This window comes from Cottoperca gobio, chromosome 22 (genome assembly GCF_900634415.1).
Source record: "Cottoperca gobio chromosome 22, fCotGob3.1, whole genome shotgun sequence".
In the NCBI taxonomy this organism is placed as follows: domain Eukaryota; kingdom Metazoa; phylum Chordata; class Actinopteri; order Perciformes; family Bovichtidae; genus Cottoperca; species Cottoperca gobio.
In genome coordinates, this window is record NC_041376.1 from 19605529 (window position 1) to 19626665 (window position 21137).

Below are 21137 nucleotides of genomic sequence, written 5' to 3' on the forward strand. Positions count from 1 at the left end.
TACTCACAACAATACAACAATACACAAATCTTTACATGTTTTACACTATGCTTGCCGCAAAGAAGATGATATACAACATCTGAGACTATGAGGCGATCGTCATCGGTTCTCACGTAATTCAGGATTATAATCACTATCCTCCTTTGGTAAACAACACTAGCCTCTAATGCTAGGCTTCCCAGAAGTCTTTCAATTAAACTATACCTATCTGCCTTCCAAAGGACTTTTTTAACATTAAACTAACTAAGCTTTCTTAGCTACCTTCCAAAGGTGTTTTCGTATTAAACTACATTCAATGCAAGCTTACCATAAGCTTTATCCGGTACCAGCCCGGACACCCCCAGGGATTTGGTTGAATAAATATAAGTTCTCCTAGAACTCTAACCAGACAATGCTGGAGCTCTCCAAAAGCTTTTCATACATATCGTTAACATCATTAATATCTTCGATGCTTGCTCTTATCACTTGTATTTCAACATTCAGGATTGCTTTTTATCGTTTAACAGCAGTTGTATTAGCTATGACCGTCGAACATTGTTGCTGGCATTCATTAATAAGTTTTCCTAGTCTACCTGCAGTGAATATTTGTTTTTAACCGGTGTTCACCCTCACCTGATCTTTTGCACGTGCAATGAATACCAGTCAACGATACTCGGCGATCGTTCTTCACTTCTCCTTTCGGGATGCCCACCCAGGGACGCCAATTAAAGGGTAGGAAAAAGCTGAAGAACTCGGAGCTTAAATGTCGAATCAAAACAGCAATCTCCTGATGTAATCTATATATTTATTTAACGCAATAAGTCAAACAAAGAAAATATTCTCAGCTGAGGACACATTTCGCGTCGCCGTTTCCATAGACCGCATGGCTCAAAAAGCCCCATCGTTACGGTCTCACGGCTCCGCTCCAGGTGTGCCCAAACATTTGAAAATTCGCATCTAATACATGGAGTAGGCGTTGACCTTCTCCTCATTGGTCCCAGTTTGGCGCCTACACGCTCCTCCGTCAGCAGTCCGGAAGTGATGGTTTGTTGACCTGTTACTCTTAAAGGGGAAGTGCCCCTATTATGTTTGTAATACATAGTTGTGCAGAAAATACATAATTGTGCAGAAAATACATAATAGTGCAGAAACATATTCGTAGTGTCGTAATACATATTGATTGAGGTAGGACAAATACATGTGATAGTCTTTCCAGTGTGGATTAATGAAGATCAGGATTAATTTACCTGACATTACTTTATAAGAACCACTGTGTCACTTTTGAGAAACACAGAATACACATTGATTGTATCTCCCCAAAGAGTGTGTTATTCATTCACTACCATAGGTAATGGTAGTGAATGAATAACACACTCAGTGTGCAGTATACTTCATCTTAACAGAAAGCAACACTAGAAAAGCTCCTGTGATATTTACGTGATGATTAATTGAATGTAGAATATGTACAGTGTTGATATTTGGCACCTCTGACCTCATCACTACCCACAAGGAAACAACAAGATCAGCACAGCAGGGAGTGACCATGTTAAGTGCCCCCCATAGGACAGTAGACATGTCTCCACTTGTTGGGTGGAGGCAAGTCTTATGAGATGTTGTATGAACAGCAGCAGCAGCAGCAGCAGCAGCAGCAAGTATCAGCATTGCTTCAAGGTGAGCAGTGTGACGTCAGGCATGTTAGCAAGAGTGAACAGAGCACGGACAGCTTCAGTACACCGCTAAGAAGACACTCTAGATCGGCTGAACTAGCTTGCAGGCTCTAGGTCATTTCAAGCTCAGCCATACTTGTTGTTTTTGTTTTAGCAATTGGGTGAAGGGAAATCGAAAATGCTCACTGTGGCTATTCACAGTATTATAATTGTGTTATGTATGTCATGTATGCAATGTGAGGGTGAGTTCCTCAAACACAAGCAATCTAAACACACACACACATACACATTTAAAAGTCCTTCCACAGCATTGCTTTAAAAAAAAGTGAAACAGAAGACTTAGTCCCTTCCTTACTGCATTTCTGAATGTTCTGAAAGTATGAAGCAAATCATATAATCATAATTATATTCTGTTATGTTAATGTTATGTAAGCTTAAGTCTAATTCAGTTTGTCCGTCCACAGAACAAAAGTGTACTGTCTATAATACGTGGTGAAAGATGATTAGCATTGAATTACCCCTGCTGAAGTTATGGATTAAAGTGCAGAGTGAAAGCGTTTAAAGTAAGCTATGAGTCAGACTCATAAAATGGTAACAGCATTGTTTACTTTGCAGAAAGCAGGTGTAAGAGGGTTAAATGCGGTCCTTAAACCACAGCCGTCATTATTAAACTCTTATCTAACACCCCTTCCCTTGTCCGCATGCTCCTTCGGCTCCGCCGCCTATTAATTAACAACATCCATGCACATTATTATATTACACATGAAACACTTTTTTCTTGAAATTAGTGTTGATGCCCTGTTAACAGGCCGTGCCGTTCCTCTCATATGACCAGGCTGCCCGGTAGGCAAAGCTCTAAATTACCACTGGACCTATGTACTTATCTCTGTGGTTATTAGCCTTGAGTAGGAGATCACAGACACAAACAACCAACATGAATTTTTTCTGTCTGGAGTTCCCTCAGGGGCAGGATGAGGAGCTCGGACAGTTGGAACAAACTTGGACTACAACTGCTGATCCTTCACAGGAGCTGATGGAGGTGGTTTGGACATCTGGAGGTGGTGATGCAAGCACATCCAGTTAGAAGGAACCGGCCCGCCAGAGGGTCCAGTCCGGCCCACAGGATGATTTTGCAAAGTGTAAAAATTACAGCGAAGGCATTAACTTCAAATTTTCAATACAAGTAACTGCTATTTCAAATGTGTCCACTGGGGGTCGCACACAACACTGCCAAGCAAGCAAACTATTCTGCCGGTAAAAAAACTTCTGGAGCTGGCGGGTTCTGTCAACATTACACTCGCAGCCTCATTACCCAAAATGTCTTTGTCAAAAAGGAGAAAAGTGGACACGGAGTGTAGAGTTTTCCAAGAAAAATGGTCCGTTTCCTATTTATTCACAGAGGTGAGTGGGAAAGCTGTGTGCTTGGTGTGTTCACCGCAGGTTTCAGTGCTCAAAGAATATAATATTTGGCGTCACTATGAGACTCATCATGGCGAAAAATACAACAGTTTGCAAGGACAACTGAGGAGATAAATGAATTGTTAGCGGGTCTGAAGAAACAGCAGTCTGTTGTTACCCGTAGCCGAGATATCGGCGATGCAGAAGTGAAAGCTAGCTACCTTATTGCTAGCGAAATAGCATTAGCATCAAAGCCATACTGCAGTGTTTCGCTCGCCGTTCACGGTCAAGGCTTCTGATCTGTCGACATCTAACTTGAAGTAATTGACTTGCAGTGTGATTCAAATTTGAAGGACACATTTGCCTCGGTGGGCTTGGACTCCTGCTACTCAAGATTTGACGCCTGATATTGATGCACTTGACGCTAAAAGATGCCAAGTTTCAGGAGCAAACTGAACTGTGAGTAAGCCTACTTAATGTAAATTGATGCTTCAGACACTTTTGCACATTATATATTTCTGTGAAAATGAATACTTACTGTGGAAATATTTAAAGACATTGAACAGTGTGAAATATAATGTCAGTCAGCAGCTGCAGTACAAAGAGACAGAACCTTTATGTATTTTTCATGAATACGTTTTATACGTATTATATTTTTTACAAGGCAGGGGGGTAACTTCACCTTCTTCCTTAATAGTTGCCACTTTCGTTTTTGTGGTGTGTCAGGATTACTACACAGATGTGGAAATGAATGTCATTTTAAAATTATTTCTATATCTTGACAAGTTGTTTTGATCATAAAGTAAAATACTATATTGTTTCAGATACCTGTGACTAAATGTTTTGTGCCTGATACACTGTGATCTGTAAGTTGTAATGCATCTAAATTATAAACTGAGGCATAATATTGTTGAAATTGCACTTTTAGGTTGTTCATAATGTTTTGTAAAAAGATAGTTCATTAAATTAGAACATTTTCAGAATTTACTTGTACTTTTTTGCACTAGAACAAAGGGAAACATTTTGAGATCTCGTTATTTATAGGTTATTATGATATGATTACTAGTCCGGTCCACTTGAGATCAAATTGGGCTGTATGTGGCCCCTGAACTAAAATTAGTTTGACACCCCTGTGCTAGACAAAGGGTTGTCTCAGGTAGTTTGCTAACTCTGCTACCACAATGACCAGGTCCAGAACATGGATGAATGGACTTTTGATTTCCATTAAATTTGGAATGGAATACTGATTTTGGTGATCCCCTGCTATCAGGCCAAAGGTTTTCCTTGAACAGGTATATCGCAAACAACTACCTAGATTTCCAGAAACATTGCTGTTCATATTCATGGTGCATAAAGGATGAACACTCAAGTGTCTGTGACCCCTTAGGCCTTTCCCCTAACACCACCATCATCACATTTTAATTTACACTTCTATCAAAAGAAAGAGCAGATTGCTATGAAATGTGCTGATGATTATTTATGCTCCCCAGAGGATGAACCAGTTTGAACACTCCGTGAGCTTCACTATACTTCCACATTCAAGGCAACATTTTTAGCTCACAAAATCAACATTGTCTGTATGTTTTTAGCTAGGTGCATTGCATATTTAGGGTTATAGGTAAACATTTATTCTGTTTTTTTGTGAACATACAGCCTCTACAAACTCAGTTTTAGAGTTTTGAGGATGATACGATTGCTGAAACAAACAAATGGTACTGTTTCAACTGACAGTAGAGGAAAAAAAATTAAGCGATGTGACAACTGAGAACATTTAGTCATGTTCTGAAAGAGGACCTGTGTTCATATGTAATCTTTTTCTTTCTCCGTACCAGTGTACTGCCATCCTCTGCTGTCTTCAAATTAAAGAGAAAAATAACATGGAGAGGAAAAATTGGGCAAAGTGCCGGAGCATGCACCTGGGACTCCCAGAAGGTGTTAAAACACCAGGAGCCCTCTCCCACAAAGCAGAGGAGGGATCATATTAGGCTAGCAGGTGCAACCTTCACATTAAAGAAAGAACTAAGGCTTTCCCAATAAATGCCTTTATGACTGCATCTGTTTTTGTCAGTGAGAGAGAGGAATGCTTCATGGGGTTAGCAAACACACCATGTACAAGTCGTTTAAACAAGTATGTTCCACAGAAACACTATAAAGTCTATAGAAAAATCCTTTTTGGAATATGAGACGACGTATTTCATTCCTTTGCTTTAAGGCAGGTTTAATGTATACAAACAACACGGTTTTACCCTCCAGAAGAAAACAGACAGCAAAATAGATTAATTGTGCAGTGTATCCAGATGTGAAGCCTAGAGCTAAAAAACATGCTAACTATCGTTGTAAAACTTTTGATCCCACTATGTGTATAATTTGAAGACTATGATGACTCCCAGTGGTACTGAAAAACAAAAGCAGTGTGACAGACAGGATTGAATCTCAGGTCAGTGATGCAAACAGGTCTGGTGTTAAGCTCCCTAATCACTGCTTCCCCAGTTGAGATTGACCAATCAGGCCTTTGTAGGTAGACCTATGAATAGTGACATTTCTCTTAATAGCAAGCGAACCAATAAGCGTGACTGTCATGGACACAGATGTACAGGTGGTTGTAAATGCACTTACAGATAATAACTCTTAAATGTACATATTACTTTGATGATTGTGAAGCAACTGCTTCCACTGAATATAAATTACATTGGTGAGTGTCAAGTTAACTGGACCACAGTGCTTCTAACAGGTGTGCACATTAATCAGAATAATAATCAGAAATCCTTTATTAGTCCCACAACGGGGAAATTTACCTTGTTACCTCAAAAGAACAAGAAAGTAAAGTGGCGAGTACACAATTAAATAGAATAAAATAGAGTAGAAGTAGTATCCATTTAACCATTTATTGAGTGTGGCAAAATAATGAATAATAATAATAATAATAAACTTTATCTATGTAGCTAGCACTTTAAAAATGTTACAAAGTGTTTCAGAACAAGTAAAACATACAATAAAACCACAATAATAAAATAAATACATTTAAATTAAATTAAATTCACTCAGAGATAAAAGTAAGATAAAATGTTTAAAGAAGATATTTTAAATCAATGATAGATTTAGCAAACCTCTCATCAGGTAAATTGTTCCAGAGTGTGGGGGTCCTGACTGCAAAGAGACCATTAAATCTTAGACCATAGCATCGGGGAAGGAAAAAGTCTTAACCGACTTGAGTGCTGTGATCCCTAGTTTTGTGGCGGAGCTGCACCCCTGGAGGTAGACCACAGTCTCTATTACCAGTTACAAACATAGTGATGGATTACTCATATGAGCGGGTCCAGAGTCTGTGCAGAGCAGAGAGACTGCGACCTTGTGATGAGCTTTCCTAAGCTGTGACAAGAGTATGTTGATGAAGTTAAAATGTTACTCATTTAGCAGCTGGCTGGTTAGCTCGCTAGCTTGCTAATTCCAATGTGCTTTCATGCTACACCAGTTAAGTTACAGAAAATAAGCAGAACAGCAGGCTGGTGGCTAGCTGCAGTGCTGGGTCTAAACAGTACTTTTGCTTCGAGACTGATGTTACGGAACTAGTCTCCTAGCGGCGGAAAGTGAGTGCACTAACTAGCTCATTATTGTCTAATTTGTGGTCTAATAAACAGTAGCCTAAATGTATCAAATCAAGTGCCCCATAATGTTATTTTCCAAGCCACTGTAGCTGTCATATGTCAGTGCTACGGGCTCCAAAACCAAAAGTATGTGGTCTAGACTAAGAATTATCACAGACTACAAGATAAAAACCATCACCCGGAGTTACACCCGACCTTCTGCTCCCCCTGTACAGGAGCATCATAGAACTCTTCCTAATGATGAGGTCTCACATAACACAGGACAATACATTATCTACTCCGTAGGATTATAATATCCTTTTTAATGTCAGAGAGGGACATCTTTGTTGACTGGTTGGCTGCTTTAACCTCTTTTTATAAAAACAAAACATATTCAGCTGCTTCAGGAAAGCACTGCTCTTGTGGACAATGTCCCCTTTTGAATTTTCAATCGCCATCTCCGATGCTGCATGAAGCACTGATATCACACAAGGGTTCAGCAGCTACCAGGCCCAGGACGGTAAGGCCTATAATTTCCCCTTGGATCCCAGGTAAGGCTTTATTGGCAGTGGCTCGAATAATCTTCTTGCGCATCATTAACGTTTCATTCTTTGTTACCAATCTACAGTTAGATTACTACTACTAGTAGTACTAGGTACTGGGCTGCGTACAGTAGCTCAAACTACTGAAGCCGGTATATAGTAGTAAACAATGGCACAGTGACAATGACAAGTTTGTGGGTTTCAGCCTGTCAATCAACTTGCCCTCTGTCAAGTACTGGAATGCCTGGAAAACTGCTAGTTATGGTTACAGTAGTTGGTGGTGGGGGGAGAAGAGGGCAGGTTGTCATCACGAAGGTGTTATTGATAAAACATTAAAAAATTGCACTATCCAAAAATAATAAGTAAATTCAAGCAAAAAAGACATAAAACATAGTAAAAAAAACACGACAACGTTAAAACAATTAAACAAATGGTGTGGGAAGGTCAAATAAAATCGAAAGATCACAGGAAGGCTAGACTATAAACGTGCATTTTAAGAAAAGTCTTAAATGAAGAAATAGACTTCCTTATCTCCTCTGGAAAGTTGTTCCAAAGTCTGGGGGCCCTGATAGCGAATGCTCTGCCACTTTTGTGTTTTAGTCTGTATTTAGGAACAACTAAGTGAACAGCATTTAAATACCTCAGGGCCTGTGATGGCACATGGGGATCTAAAAGGTCAGACTTTTTCCATTTTCGAAAATTTCCTTGAAAAACCATGACTGTATGACGGATTTGATGTGGCTATTTAAAGCGAGGTTGCTATCAAATGACCCACCAAGGTTTTTACACTGTGGAGGAAAAAAAGGAGTATGAACCTAATATGTTTGTAATTTGAGTGTCGGAGGAGTCAGTGCCAAAAAGAACGATGGGATTTCATATGTTGATATTAATACAATTATTAATAGGGGTGGATAATGTCGTTGCACTACAAATATGTAGGTGCAGTATTTCAAGGCATTAAAATGGCTATGAGAAGGAATTAGTTAACTTCCAAAAACTATTATTAATTATATGAATTAGTATGATTTCATTTACATTAAATCACCACGAGGGGTCACCACCTTTGTGTCTAAGGAAAATGATAGCCAGCTAATTTAGTCTTATAATTTAGTCTTATATATTAAATAAACTATCAATTTAGAACGCTGATTAATAATTCAATTAAGCTAGTAAAAGTCCGGCCTCCAGAGCTGCTCCGCCGGCTTCCAGCCCAGCCTCTCCGCCGGCCTCCTGAGCGGCTCCACCCACCTCCAGCCCAGCCTCCTGAACGGTTCTGCGCGCCTCCAGCCCGGCCTGTCCGCCAGCCTACTGAGCCATGTTGGCCCCTGTAGCTCAGTCCGTAGGGACTTGAGTTGGGAACCAGGCCTTTTCAAATCCCCAAATGAACCAAGTATGGAGAGTGCACCAGTTCCTTGAGAGGTACTGGTTCACCTCCTGGGCACTGCCGAGGTGCCATTGAGCCAGGCCCCCACACTGCTGCCTGCAAACAACCTACTTGTTTAGGTATGAGGATTTTTTTGAGAAGCTAAATCCAGTTGGTAGAGCAGTCATCCACCAATCAGCAAGATACCTAACCCTGTGCCCCATGGCAAAGCCAACGTTGCATGAGTGTGAATGGGTGAATGCTGATTGGTTTTGTAAAAGCGCTGTGAATGGTCGCAAAACAATAGAGAAGCGCCACATGAATGCTGTCCCTCTACCATTTAATCCTTTCGTTGGCCATTATTGCGTCAAGTTAAGAAGTTCTGGTGGAATGTTTTTAAATGCATCAATGTGTGAATTTAAATATCACTATAGGATATATTCCAGGCCTTGGGTTTTTCCAGCTGCCCAGTTTGCATGAAGGATTGTTTATTTATTTTGATGCATCAGCCTTGCCGTCATTAATTTACCAGAGCAAAAGCTGTTTCATAGATAATGACAAAGAACAAGCGTTTATTCCTGTTGTAAAACAACATTTTCAGTGACATCATGAACACTTCCTCACGTCTCTTGCTGTTTGGATACCTAACTTCATTATGGACACATGTGGTTTGTACACTGAAACCCTGTGTTTGTGTTTATAGCAGCAACATTTCAGTTAAGTGACTCAGTATGTGAAACTTTTCTCTATCTGAGGTCATGGTCAAAGATCTCGGCTTGTGGTCCTGCTGCTGTTTGTGTTCAAGGGGGGATTTTATGGTATCGCACCTGTTTGTTTGCTTAAGCTATGACTCATTTGAATGCATTTTGTATTGTTAAAGATTGCTGGTTGCCATCTTGTTTTAATTTGTTGTAGGTTGTAATGATACACCATGAAATAACAATGCAGTCATCACTGAGTTTCTTAGCACATGAGCTTGGTGAGTTTATTGCCTTATTCTATTACAACTTAAAAGGCAAAACTCTGGTGCGTTCAATGAATGGTAAAGATCGTTTGACAGGGGCAACTTACAGTACAGATGCAGCCATCTAGAAGTTCCCCTCCAAGCCGACTGCCTTCCAAGTCCCGGCCGCTGGGAGTCTGCCCCTTTCCTCCTGTTTCCTGACAGGGCATGTTTAGATTCCACTGTAAACATGGCCATTCATTCAATTGCAGGGTTTCACCATGAAATGACACTTCCCTCACAAAAACACATAAACTAGCTAAAGTCCATTGAAGAGCCATTTGTCTTTGTTTAGGCCATGTTTTACACAGGTTTCCCAAACATACAGTTGTTGTTGTTGGAACTTCAGTGATGTTTGCAGCCCCTCAGTTTTCTTAATCACATATTTATATCAGCATAAGTCCTGATTTTTGGTGGTGGAAGGTAACAACATTTATTACAAAACATACAACAAAAATGATTATGTGAACATATATGAAAAAGATGGACACAGGAGGAGGTCAAAAAGCCTCCAGGTGCCGCCAACAATAATAACATGGGTGTCAAGCAGGACCACGGGAACAGGCGCAGCCACGACTCATGATCCAGTAGCAGGCATTAAACGTGACAACCTGCAAAACGAGAGACACAATAACTCCGGAATGATGCCCCGGGTTAGTAACATGCATGGGACATGAATGCAGACAGATAGAGGGAGAGATATGCCTGAGCAGCCCTAACTATAAGCTTTATCAAAGTCTTTAGCCTGCTCTTAGATGTGGAGAGGGTGTCTGACTCCCGAACACAGAGGAGAGGAGCTTGATAGCTGAAGGCTCTGGCTCACATCGTCTTTTTGGAGACTCTAGGAACTACAAGTAACCCTGCATTCTGGGAGCGCAATGTTCTAGTTGGGTTATAAGATACTATGAGTTCTTTAAGATAACATGGTCCCTGACTGCTAAGGGCTTTGTAGGTGAGGAGAAGGATTATACAAATGTAATTATGTATTTTACAGGGAGCCAGGTCAGAGCAGCTAATATGGTAGAAAAATGATCTTGTTTCCTAGTTCATGTCTGTATGCATGCCGCAGCATTCTTGATCAGCTGGAGAGGCTTTAGGGATTTATTGGGACATCTTGATAACAAGGAATTATAATAATCAAGTGACAAGTGCACTAGATTTTCAGCAACGTTTTTGAGCATTCTTACGTAGATTGAAGAAGTTTACAGGACATATCCCAATCAAAGACTAATGCCATCCAGAGTAATTATAGTCAATAGAAATCCCAGTGACCAGGCCTGCAGTTTACTGGGAGTTTGTTCCAGATTTATTGAGCATAAAAACTGAACGCTGCTTCTCCATGTTTAGGACAGAAAGCAGAGCGGTCCCTGACAACCTGAGAGCTCTGGATGGTTCATAGTATAGCAGAAGATCAGAATAAACCACTCAGTGCTTTATAAACTAGCAGTAATATTTTGAAGTTAATTCCTTGACAGACAGGAAGCCAGTGTAAAGACCTCAAAACTGGAGTGATGTGATCCACTTTCTTGGTGTTAGTGAAGACTCGAGCAGCAGCGTTCTCAAGCAGCTGCAGCTGTCTGATACAGTTTTTAGTGAGACCTGTAAACACACCAGCAGTCGAATCTACTGAAGATAAATTACAAGTTTTTCAAAATCCTGCTGAAACATAAATCCTTTAATCCTTGATATATTCTTAAAGTGATAGTAGGCTGACTTTGTAATTGTCTTAATGTGACTGATATTATTAACCTGTTAATTTAAGTATTCACACAGTCAGAAGCTGTGCTTCCTGCATTTGGTATTTTGTGTTGCTTTTAGACTGGATAATGTGTTTAACTTTTTTTTACTTGTCAAATATTATAGTTTGCTCTTCATTTGTAAAATGTTCTGCTCTGCTGACAGTACAATTGTCCGTGTTTGTGATTGATCATATGCTGCAAACATTGGCCCTTTTATGTCAACGCGCTCATAGCCAGACTGAGAAAGCCTGGGTTCAATTACCGAGTTGATAACCACTGTTTTAGGACCGCTTAGCGCAGGGGTGGGGAACCTTTTTCCTATCAAACTCCGCCGAAGAGTGTTAACTTTATCCAAACGCACTCGTCCTTTCAGCTCGTCCAGTTTGGCATGTTTCGTGCTAATGACGCTGAAGATTATTTTTCATCACTGCAAGCGCGTCCGCACAACCTAGACACACTTGCCTTTTACTTCCACATAGAAATAATCGTTCGTCCATTTCTCCTGGAAAGTGACATTCCGCATCCACCTTTCTCTGTTTTACACTCGCCATGCTGCGTTCACTGATGTCAATGACAGTCTTGTTTAATACTGACGTTTCTTTACATGACGTGACCACGTGATGACACGTTCCGCTCGTGTTGTGTTCAAGGACCATGGCCAGGAAAAACAATCAGTCGCCCGTTTAAAATATTGCTGTCTAGTGGATTTCTTTTTTGCGCATTTTACGAATTACCTCGAGGGCCGGATCAAATGGTCTCCGGAGGCCGGAGGTTCCCCACCCCTCACCATTATCTTTGCAAATAACAATATTGTTGTTGCCATGCACAGATCCTGCAGACAATGCAAAAACATTGGTGCGTGTTGGTGCTCTTATTGGAGTATAGCCATGTCCATTAAATCAAGAGACTTTTTAACTTTTTCAATAATTCCAAAGACAACCCTTTGTGATTGAGCTGTCGGCCCTTTGCGTTTGCAGTCATTATCAGCGCCTGCACACTCAGGGCTGTGTTCATCCTGCAGGGGAATAGCTAGCGTTAGCAAAGAATAGTAAAAAGAAAAAAAGTAACTAGCGTTAGCTGTTTTTCTTTCTTCTTCCAGATGTGGTAAAGGATTATTAACAGTTTGTTTAAATTCATAGCAACGGAGACTCCTGTGAGTTCTGAAAACATAAGAGATTGGTGGCTAGGTTAAGTTTGAACCCTAACCATAAAAAACTATTTTCAGTGTCTGCCCACACAGCTGTTGCATATCACATTAGAGTACCAACATCGTGTATTGAGGGCTCTGGAGAAAAAAACAACTTCTCTTAAGTAAATACAATTTTGCACACATCTACACGTTAAAATAACAAAAAAATTAAAACTGATTATCAAAAATTAATTGTAATTTGTTTTACTTTAAAAATGTTAGCCTATAGTAGATGGCCATACAAGTTTAACTTTCTATCCCCCAAGTAATCATCCTCCCCAAGATGAAAAATATGATTTAATTTAAATGTAGCAAATTTCAAGATTTATAAATTGTAAACTATCCTAATATAATGACCATCTTTCAATATAAAAAACAATTTGAAAGGAGGAGAAAACATGAGCAGGGGGACTTGGCACCCCGACCCAGTGCTGTCATGTCTTCTTACTGACATCATCATTGTAAAATTAGGAACCTGGTTTCAACTTTCCTGCAGATGTGGGAGCTTGAAATTGCATTCCCTGGACCTGTGCCACATTTCATCAGTGAATTTTCCCCTTGGTGGTGTCCAAAAATGCGGCTTGGCTGCACACAGTCCTAGTAACCCCCACCCTAACCCTCACTACTTGGCGTGCACATTGGAGTTTTACTTCCACAAACATTTGTTGGAGGCCAGGCTTCTCTAGAGACAGATTTAAGGGTTACGTTAAACCTCAGTAGGTGGTGCTGTTTTTTCTTTAACCAGGTTAGTTTACTGGTTAATTACTGACTATGTTCTAAGAGCTGCTATACACTCAAGCTCCATATACTCGCCCTTTCATCTGCATCTTAGAGTCTTCATCCGGGATCATGTCCTCACCTGAGTATGGATGGTCTCTGGTGTAAGAGTGACTCCTGGTCCATGACCATTAGTGGTTTTGTTCTGGTTATTACTGTTTCACTGATGTTGTCTTCCCGTCTCAAATGACAATAATCTCAACCATCAGCTATCTATCTATCTACTTTGTTGTTTAGGTAAGAGAACTTCCTTTGAGACATAGAATGGGTAGTTATTTGATTCCACCCACTGATGTTTGCCTCATTGAACAATGCTTTTTTCCTGCCTCTGTGAACTGTTTGTATAACAAAAACACCAATCTGCCTGACACCCTTGGCTTTTTCTTCCCCTTTTTTGCCCTCCTGGCTCAGTTGCTTCACGATCCTCCTCTCTTCTCCTCCTGTGTTTGGCTGAGCTAAACGGGGCTCTCAGTGTTTCCAGCGCTGGGCTGTCTAATCCCCATGCAGAGCCCGCACCTGTGGCTGATAGGATCCTTCTGGAGTACAAAGGCTCTGATTTACAGCCCCGAGGAGCTGCAGAACGGCAGGAAAGGGAAGTTGTTCATCACGCTGTGTGCACTTCACCAGCAATAGTTGCTGTGCTGCTAGTGAGGGCCAGACCCTTGAACTGCACCTAAATGACAGGTGGCAAAATAATGCCTTTTTGTTACAAATTACATTTTATAAACAATGCCTGTGGATTAATTTAATGGAATTAAAAAATAGTTAAAAATAATTGAGTTTTTTCTAAGTTTTGTTTAGCGAGCATGTTCAATTTCAATCTCTCTTGCACTGCATTGATTAAAAAGTGCTTTATATAAACTGAAAATAAAACAATGATACACAGCAGTCAACTCAGATATAATCTGGATTACTTCCTGTTAATGCTGTCACTTTAAATGTCACTTATTTTCTATTTATTTCTATAAATTTGAATTATTCATTTCCTCAACATTTTTATGGTATTTTCATTATGCCAACTAACAACTATAGATGCTGACAGAGTAGAGAATCGTTTTGATCTGTGGACAATTTACATGCAGACAGATGTGAACAAAAGAGGCCCAGAGTCACCTGGTGGAGATATGTACTCCATATTAACTTTTTTTTTTTTTAAGTTATTGATTATTATAAAATGTTGGATTTAGATTTTGATCTGAATCTTACTAAATATGCTGCAGTTTGTGGGATGGGAGGAGTGAACATCCTGAAACTGATGAATCATTTTCCCTGTTGTGTTAGGAGAGACACAGAAGAATCTGTTGACATGTTGAGCTCTTATGCACATGTGAGTTTGCAGCGGCAGCATGGGACACGCACAGTGGAACTAATGCATTTGGTTAAGCTCTTTCAAATCGTTTCCATACTGAGTGTCGTCAAGACAAAACACATCTCTCATGCCGACAGGGAAGTGCGCTACATTTAGAGACCACAATAAATGTCAGCAGTGAACCTAAATCATTATTAGAGTTCAAAATTCTCAATTCCACTCGGTTTTATCACAACATGATACGTTTGGCTTTCCTATGCATGTGTGAGTAAGCATTAAAGTATCATTACACTGAATCATCACAGTAATTAACTCTGTTTAGACCAAAAACACAGTGTTTGAGTCACCATGAAGTACTTTCTGAACTGAACAGCATTGTCTCAGCATACAACAGTTATGGTACAGTCGTACGCTACAGTAACCTACAGGGATATACAAGAATGGAAAAAACGCATTCTTCATCCATTTGGCTTTCAATGGCTTGCCTGAGCCCCTTCAGAACTTTGTGGGCTCTTCTGAAATAATTTAGGCATCAAAATAAAGTATTGCAATCTAGATTTTCACATTTTAAACTTCTGACTATCTCCTTCTCCTTAACCAATACCAAATTGGCAAATAATCAAAGCTGCTTAAAACCACACACTTGCACTGTTGGAAATGTACATTTCATATTCCAATGTTTTACTGACTGGCTGTAAAACACATGCCTACTGTTTACTTGTTCCTTTTCTCCTGCAGAGGCTCCTGCAGGTCCAACAGGTGGAAGCACTGCACATGTGGATCCAAATGATCACACATACAGACATACTCATGACGTCAGTGTTCTTTTTCTGCCATTCATGAAACCTCCTCTTATCAAATAATACTGCAGGCTATGTTGGAGATTCATTGGATTCATAACAACTATTAAGTAGTAAGTATTAGTAGATTTGTATTTACAACATATGCGTAACATGTCAGAGTTTAGGATTCCATGCTTGACTGTTGCCTGCATTTACCTTTGGCACATTTCCAAGTGGAGCTCTGGTGGAACCTGGATTCCTAACGTGTTCTTCCTGTGTGTCTGTCACAGAACTGGACGCTTTACTTTGATATTAATATATTTCATGATGTTTTGTTAGGAGGCATGATGCTTTCCAGTCCCTTCATAAGAGCAGCCGTCACCCCATCTCCATGACCCGAGCATTAATATTACTGATACTTACAGAGCTTTGTAAAATAGACCACCAAATGAGCTCTAGCCACTGTTATAGTATACAAATAGGTTGAGGACGTCATGCGCAGGATGAAACCTTCCACCTGCGCACTGGACCCTTTTCCCACAGCCCTGGTAAAATCCAACATTTGTGCTCTAAGCCCCCTGATCACCAAAGTCATTAACCTCTCGCTCCAGACTGGTCATGTCCCATCTTCTCAAAAACCCCACCTTAGACCCGGATGTCCTCACCAACTACAGGCCCATCTCCAACCTACCATTTTTATCAAAGGTATTGGAAAAAGTAGTTGCAGCCCAGCTTCAGGACTATTTCAAAGCCAACTGCCTCTTTGAGAAATTCCAGTCCGGTTTCCGTTCCGCCCACAGCACCGAAACAGCTCTGGTCAGGGTCACAAACGACCTGCTGATGGCGGCTGACGCTGGCTCCCCATCTCTCCTCATCCTCCTGGATCAGACTGCAGCGTTCGACACGGTCGACCATCAGATCCTCCTTCAGCGTCTCCACTACACCATCGGACTCTCTGACTCCGCCCTGAGTTGGTTCCAGTCCTACCTCTCTGGAAGAACAGAGTATGTATCCTTGGGAGGTGCATGTTCGCAGATACACCCAGTAACCTGTGGTGTCCCTCAAGGGTCGGTTCTTGGCCCCACTCTGTTCACCCTCTACACTCTGCCCTTTGGCCCATCAGCTAGCTTGGAATACCATTCCATTGCCACGCTGATGACACACAGCTATATATAAAAACCGACCCGATGCCACATGCAGTCCTACTGTCGACATCTTCATCGAACACCTGCCTTGAGGAGATAAAGGCTCGGATTAAAGACAATTTCCTCCAATTAAATAGCTCAAAAACAGAGGCTATTTTAGTTGGCACACCACACCAGGTCCTGTCTTCCCCCATAACCCACATCACCTTTTCTCATCAAAACATACCCCTATCACCATCAGTCACCAACCTGAGTAAGATTTGACCCTCATCTGACCTTTGACACCCACATCAAGCATCTGTGCAAGACCTCCTACCACCTCAGGAACATTGCAAACTCCGCCCCACACTCTCCCTGTCAGATGCTGAACAACTCGTCCACGCCTTTGTCTCCTCAAAGTTGGACTACTCCACCGCTCTCCTCATCGGGATTCCAAGCGGGAGCCTTCAAAAGCTCCAATATATCCAGAACAGCGCCGCTAGGATCCTGATGAGGGTGCGAAAATATAACCACATCACACCCATTCTCCACTCCCTCCACTGGCTTCCTGTCGCATTCAGGATCGAATACAAAATCTCCCTACTCACCCATCAGTGCATACATGGAAATGCTCCTCCGTACCTCAAGGAACTCCTCCCCCAACAAACCTCCACACGCAACCTCCGCTCCTCTAAAACAACTTTGCTCCATCCCCCCATGACCAAGCTCCGCACCATGGGCGATCGGGCCTTCTGCTCAGCCGCTCCTCACCTGTGGAATTCCCTCCCAGAACACCTGAGGGCTCCACAGGCCACCGACTCCTTCAAGAAGAGTTTCTTTTCACAAAAGCCTTTTCGGAAAATCTGTTGTTGTTGTTGTCCTGCATTTTAGTACCTTGAGATTGCTTTTAGCTTTGAAAGGCGCTTTATATATACAATTTATTATTATTATTATTACAAATAACTATAAGTACCATATGTTCTCAAATAAAAGCTAAAAGATACATTTCTGGTGTTTGTCATATAATGTGCATCACTTAATTTGAATAAATTAAACCAGGGGTCTTCAACAGGGGGTCCACGACCCCCAGGGGGTCCACGGAGGTACTGCAGAGGGGTCGCAAAATAGTTTGTAGATAAAGCAATTGAAAGAAAGAAATAAAATTAAGTTTCTTTTTTTTTTGCCTCGCGCATTCACATTCCCTTCTCCGCTGTACTTCGCGAAGGGCGGTGACACCTACAGTCACAGACAGTGTGGAGGAGAGGGGATCATAAAGTGGGGGAGTCAAAGGCCTCTTCCCTACTTCCTATGGCCCTTCGCTTTAATACATTGGTCAAGTTATTACATTATTAGTGTCATATAACTGAAGGACCTGCCCAATAAGAACAGCCCAGCCCAAGCCCCCCAAAATCTTGTGCTCAGGTAGATAGTTTATTGTATTTGTTGCAACATTTCTTACATTGGGTTAAAATTCCCTTGATTGTGGAAGGAATCTGCAAAATGATCACCGTCATTTCAATTGCGTTAGGCCTAATAAGCGTAAGTACGTTGTTTGTACAATGAAACATGTATAGGTCTAGGTTTACAGTCTTTACAGTTTCAATGTTAGAATAATTGTGAAATGTCTTTTATTTTTTTAGTTTCGTTTTGGATCGCTTCTACTTACACAATTTGAGATACCCACATTCCAATTCTCAAATAGAAAAGCATATGTGTGTCATTGTAGCTTTTACTTTTCTTTTTTCTATCTGGACAGTTATTGAGATGTAACATTTTACTGTAATAACCTTTTGAATGTGAGTCTATAGGAGATAAATACTATACACCCCATCTCCATGACCCGGGCATTAACATTACTGATACTTGCATAGCTTCAAAAAAATAGACCACCAAATCCGACATTTGGTGATCCAACCATTTTTGTCCGACACATTTTTGTTAAAAACACATTGCCTCTTTTAACACATATTTAATCCAATCTTTGCCAAATTTAGTCCGTAGCATATTTTGATGACCCAAACAAACAACACGTACAAGTTGCTTCAGACGTGAATCACCAACACTTCTTGCACATCTTAATCTACTTGATTTGTTTGTCACAATAATAAAGATGCCCTCTGTGGAATCTCAGAAGACCTGATGACAATGCAGACAGTTTGAATACACAGTGGCTTTCTACAGACTATGAATCAGTGACATAAGGCAAAAGGAGGCCATGCGGTTACCTCAGGCCTTGAACCTTGGCACAGCGATCTCAGCACAGCTGTCTTGGACGCAGCTCTCTTGTTTGCGTACCCGTTCTCACATGCACGCTTTGGAGTTTTATTTGCAGATCCCTGAGCATCACAGCTATGTTCCCTGAGCCAGACCACCTGCAACAATTAAAAATGCCTCTGCAGCTTGCTGGCTCAGCGGGGCTCTGCTCAACACTGCATTATATTATAAAGAGTGTTTTGCAAATGGCTGTAAAGGGGGATCTGATTTCAACCCCCTGTCCTGCTAAGGCCATCATTTTCCCTACACTGTTCCCACTCTGATCAAGTGGAGTAAACCAGAGACAAAAGAGCAGATACAGCGGCAGTAAACTGATGCTTTTCTCTATGAGCTTGAAAAACGAGAAGAGTTTTCATCAAACATTATTTCACTTTCATGGTTTGAAGTGAATCCATGCAGTTATGGTCGAGAGTCAGCAATTACTGCAAAGGCAATATTTAACACTGATTGAATTAAAAATGAAGTACATACTTTTATCATTGCCCCAAGTTGAATATTTCAGCATTTAGTTATACATTTATGAATGTGATGTTGTAGGTAATCTAGACTGTAGTGAATTGTAAATGCACGCAAACATCGTTTACATACCTTTTAAAATTCCAAATAGCGTCGTTATGATTTACTACATTACATCATTACATTTCGCTGCTGCTTTTGTCCAAAGCGACTTACAATAAGTGCACACAATTATGAGGATACAACTCCGAACAGTAAGAATGTCTTTAGCTTCAAATACGTTAAATTATTGTACAACCAATGGAAGTACAATTTACAGAAACAATTAACCATCAGCTTTAAATAAGCCAACCATTTATTCACTTGTCATTGCAAAGACTTTTAAAAACTTGAGTTGAAGTCGACTCTGTTGTTAACCGAGCATTATATTACAGTTAGGAACAGGCTCTCGCCCCTTCTTTCAAAGTCTTCAATGGAAGGCGTGGCCTCAGAGCAACCAACCAAAGCTACTACTGATAAGATTAACAATAATAATAGATTTGTTTTGTTGACAAATTGTCCAAATTGATTCCCACGGTTTGGGCCACCCCCTCTCTGAAGTAAGGGTGTAGCTTTCCTGCTGAAGTCACCTGTAAGCAATTATAGTCAGCACTGTTATGAACAAAGGGTAAAAGTTTTTGTTTTTATTGTACTTCTTCTGTATTACGTTTTGGTGGCACATCATAACTGTGGAATACGTTAGCATAGCCTAATTAAGAGAAAACGCTGAATGCCAGTAGGCTACTGTACCACGTAAGTACCCAGCACTTACAGGTTATTTTATAGGCAAGGAGAAATTACATATACCGTAAGTCCCCAGTACCTACGGTACTATACAGTATTTCCTTTCTCTAAAATTCCCAATTGTACCTCCCTTGTTCCGCTGCACCTACATTTAAATTCCAGTTGGAACTGGTAAGTATTTTATACGACAATATTACACCGTAAATTAAGAGGATTTAGGGCTGTCAAGCGATTAAAAAAATTAATCTAATTAATTACATGGTTTGTGATAAATTAATCGCATATATCAATATTTGCTGTGAGAAGCATTTACAAATATTCAAATAGTTTTGCAAGATGAGTGAATCAATGAGAAGGCATTATAAATGGAGTTGTCAATGTGTCTCAGGTAGACCGACTCATACTGCATCTGAACGAGAGTGTGTGACGAGACGGGTCGCTCACTTTAGCATCAGCGGCGGTGCTAGCTAGCTCCGAGCTAGCTGCTAAGTGTTTTGCGTTGAGGTGATATTTCAGGCTTTCTCCGATGGTTCGAACATTCTTTGCTGCAGGAATCACACAGAACGGAGCATCAATAGTTACATGGGGAGTTTATTAAATGTAAACTTTCCATTCACTGGGCCAAGTAACGCTTTCTCATCCGCTTCCATCATGTTGACGAGGCTACTGTGGCTGTGCCGCGTCGGTTGACGTAAAGGGTGGTTATCTAAGAGCGTGATTAATCTGCGTTCTTTTTTTTGTTGCGTTATTAATCGATATTAATGCACTAATTTGACAGCCCTAGTACTTACACTATAAGTCGCGACCTGTATTTTAAAGTGTTACTGAATAGTTTGTAAATAGTTTTGACATTTACAATTCAATAAATGTAAGAATGTACAAAACATTTGTTGCATCTTGGATGAGCCACAGATCCATCAAAAGCTTCAGTCATTGAGAAAGTGTGTCTTTCAGTTGGATTGGTTTAAAAAGTGATCAATCCACACATTAACTTATCATACACGTGATTACATGATTCATCTCTACATTGTAACAGGCCTACAACCATACCAACCCAAGTCCCTTCGCTAATACTGCTGTTCTACCTAAGAGAAGCCGGCTGTTGTAATAACTTGGGCGAATGCTAATGCTAACTTTGTTCAGACATATTTTCAGAATTTACCAGGCA

General features: G+C 40.6%; 1 long non-coding RNA gene across 1 annotated transcript; it reads left to right on the forward strand.

Annotated features, from left to right (window-relative positions):
* The first annotated feature begins 2987 nt into the window (after positions 1-2987).
* Positions 2988-13978, forward strand: LOC115027632 (uncharacterized). Its single transcript, XR_003834391.1, has 3 exons — positions 2988-3047; positions 3380-3503; positions 13653-13978. It is a non-coding gene; the product is annotated as an uncharacterized LOC115027632 (long non-coding RNA).
* Positions 13979-21137: the final 7159 nt, after the last annotated feature.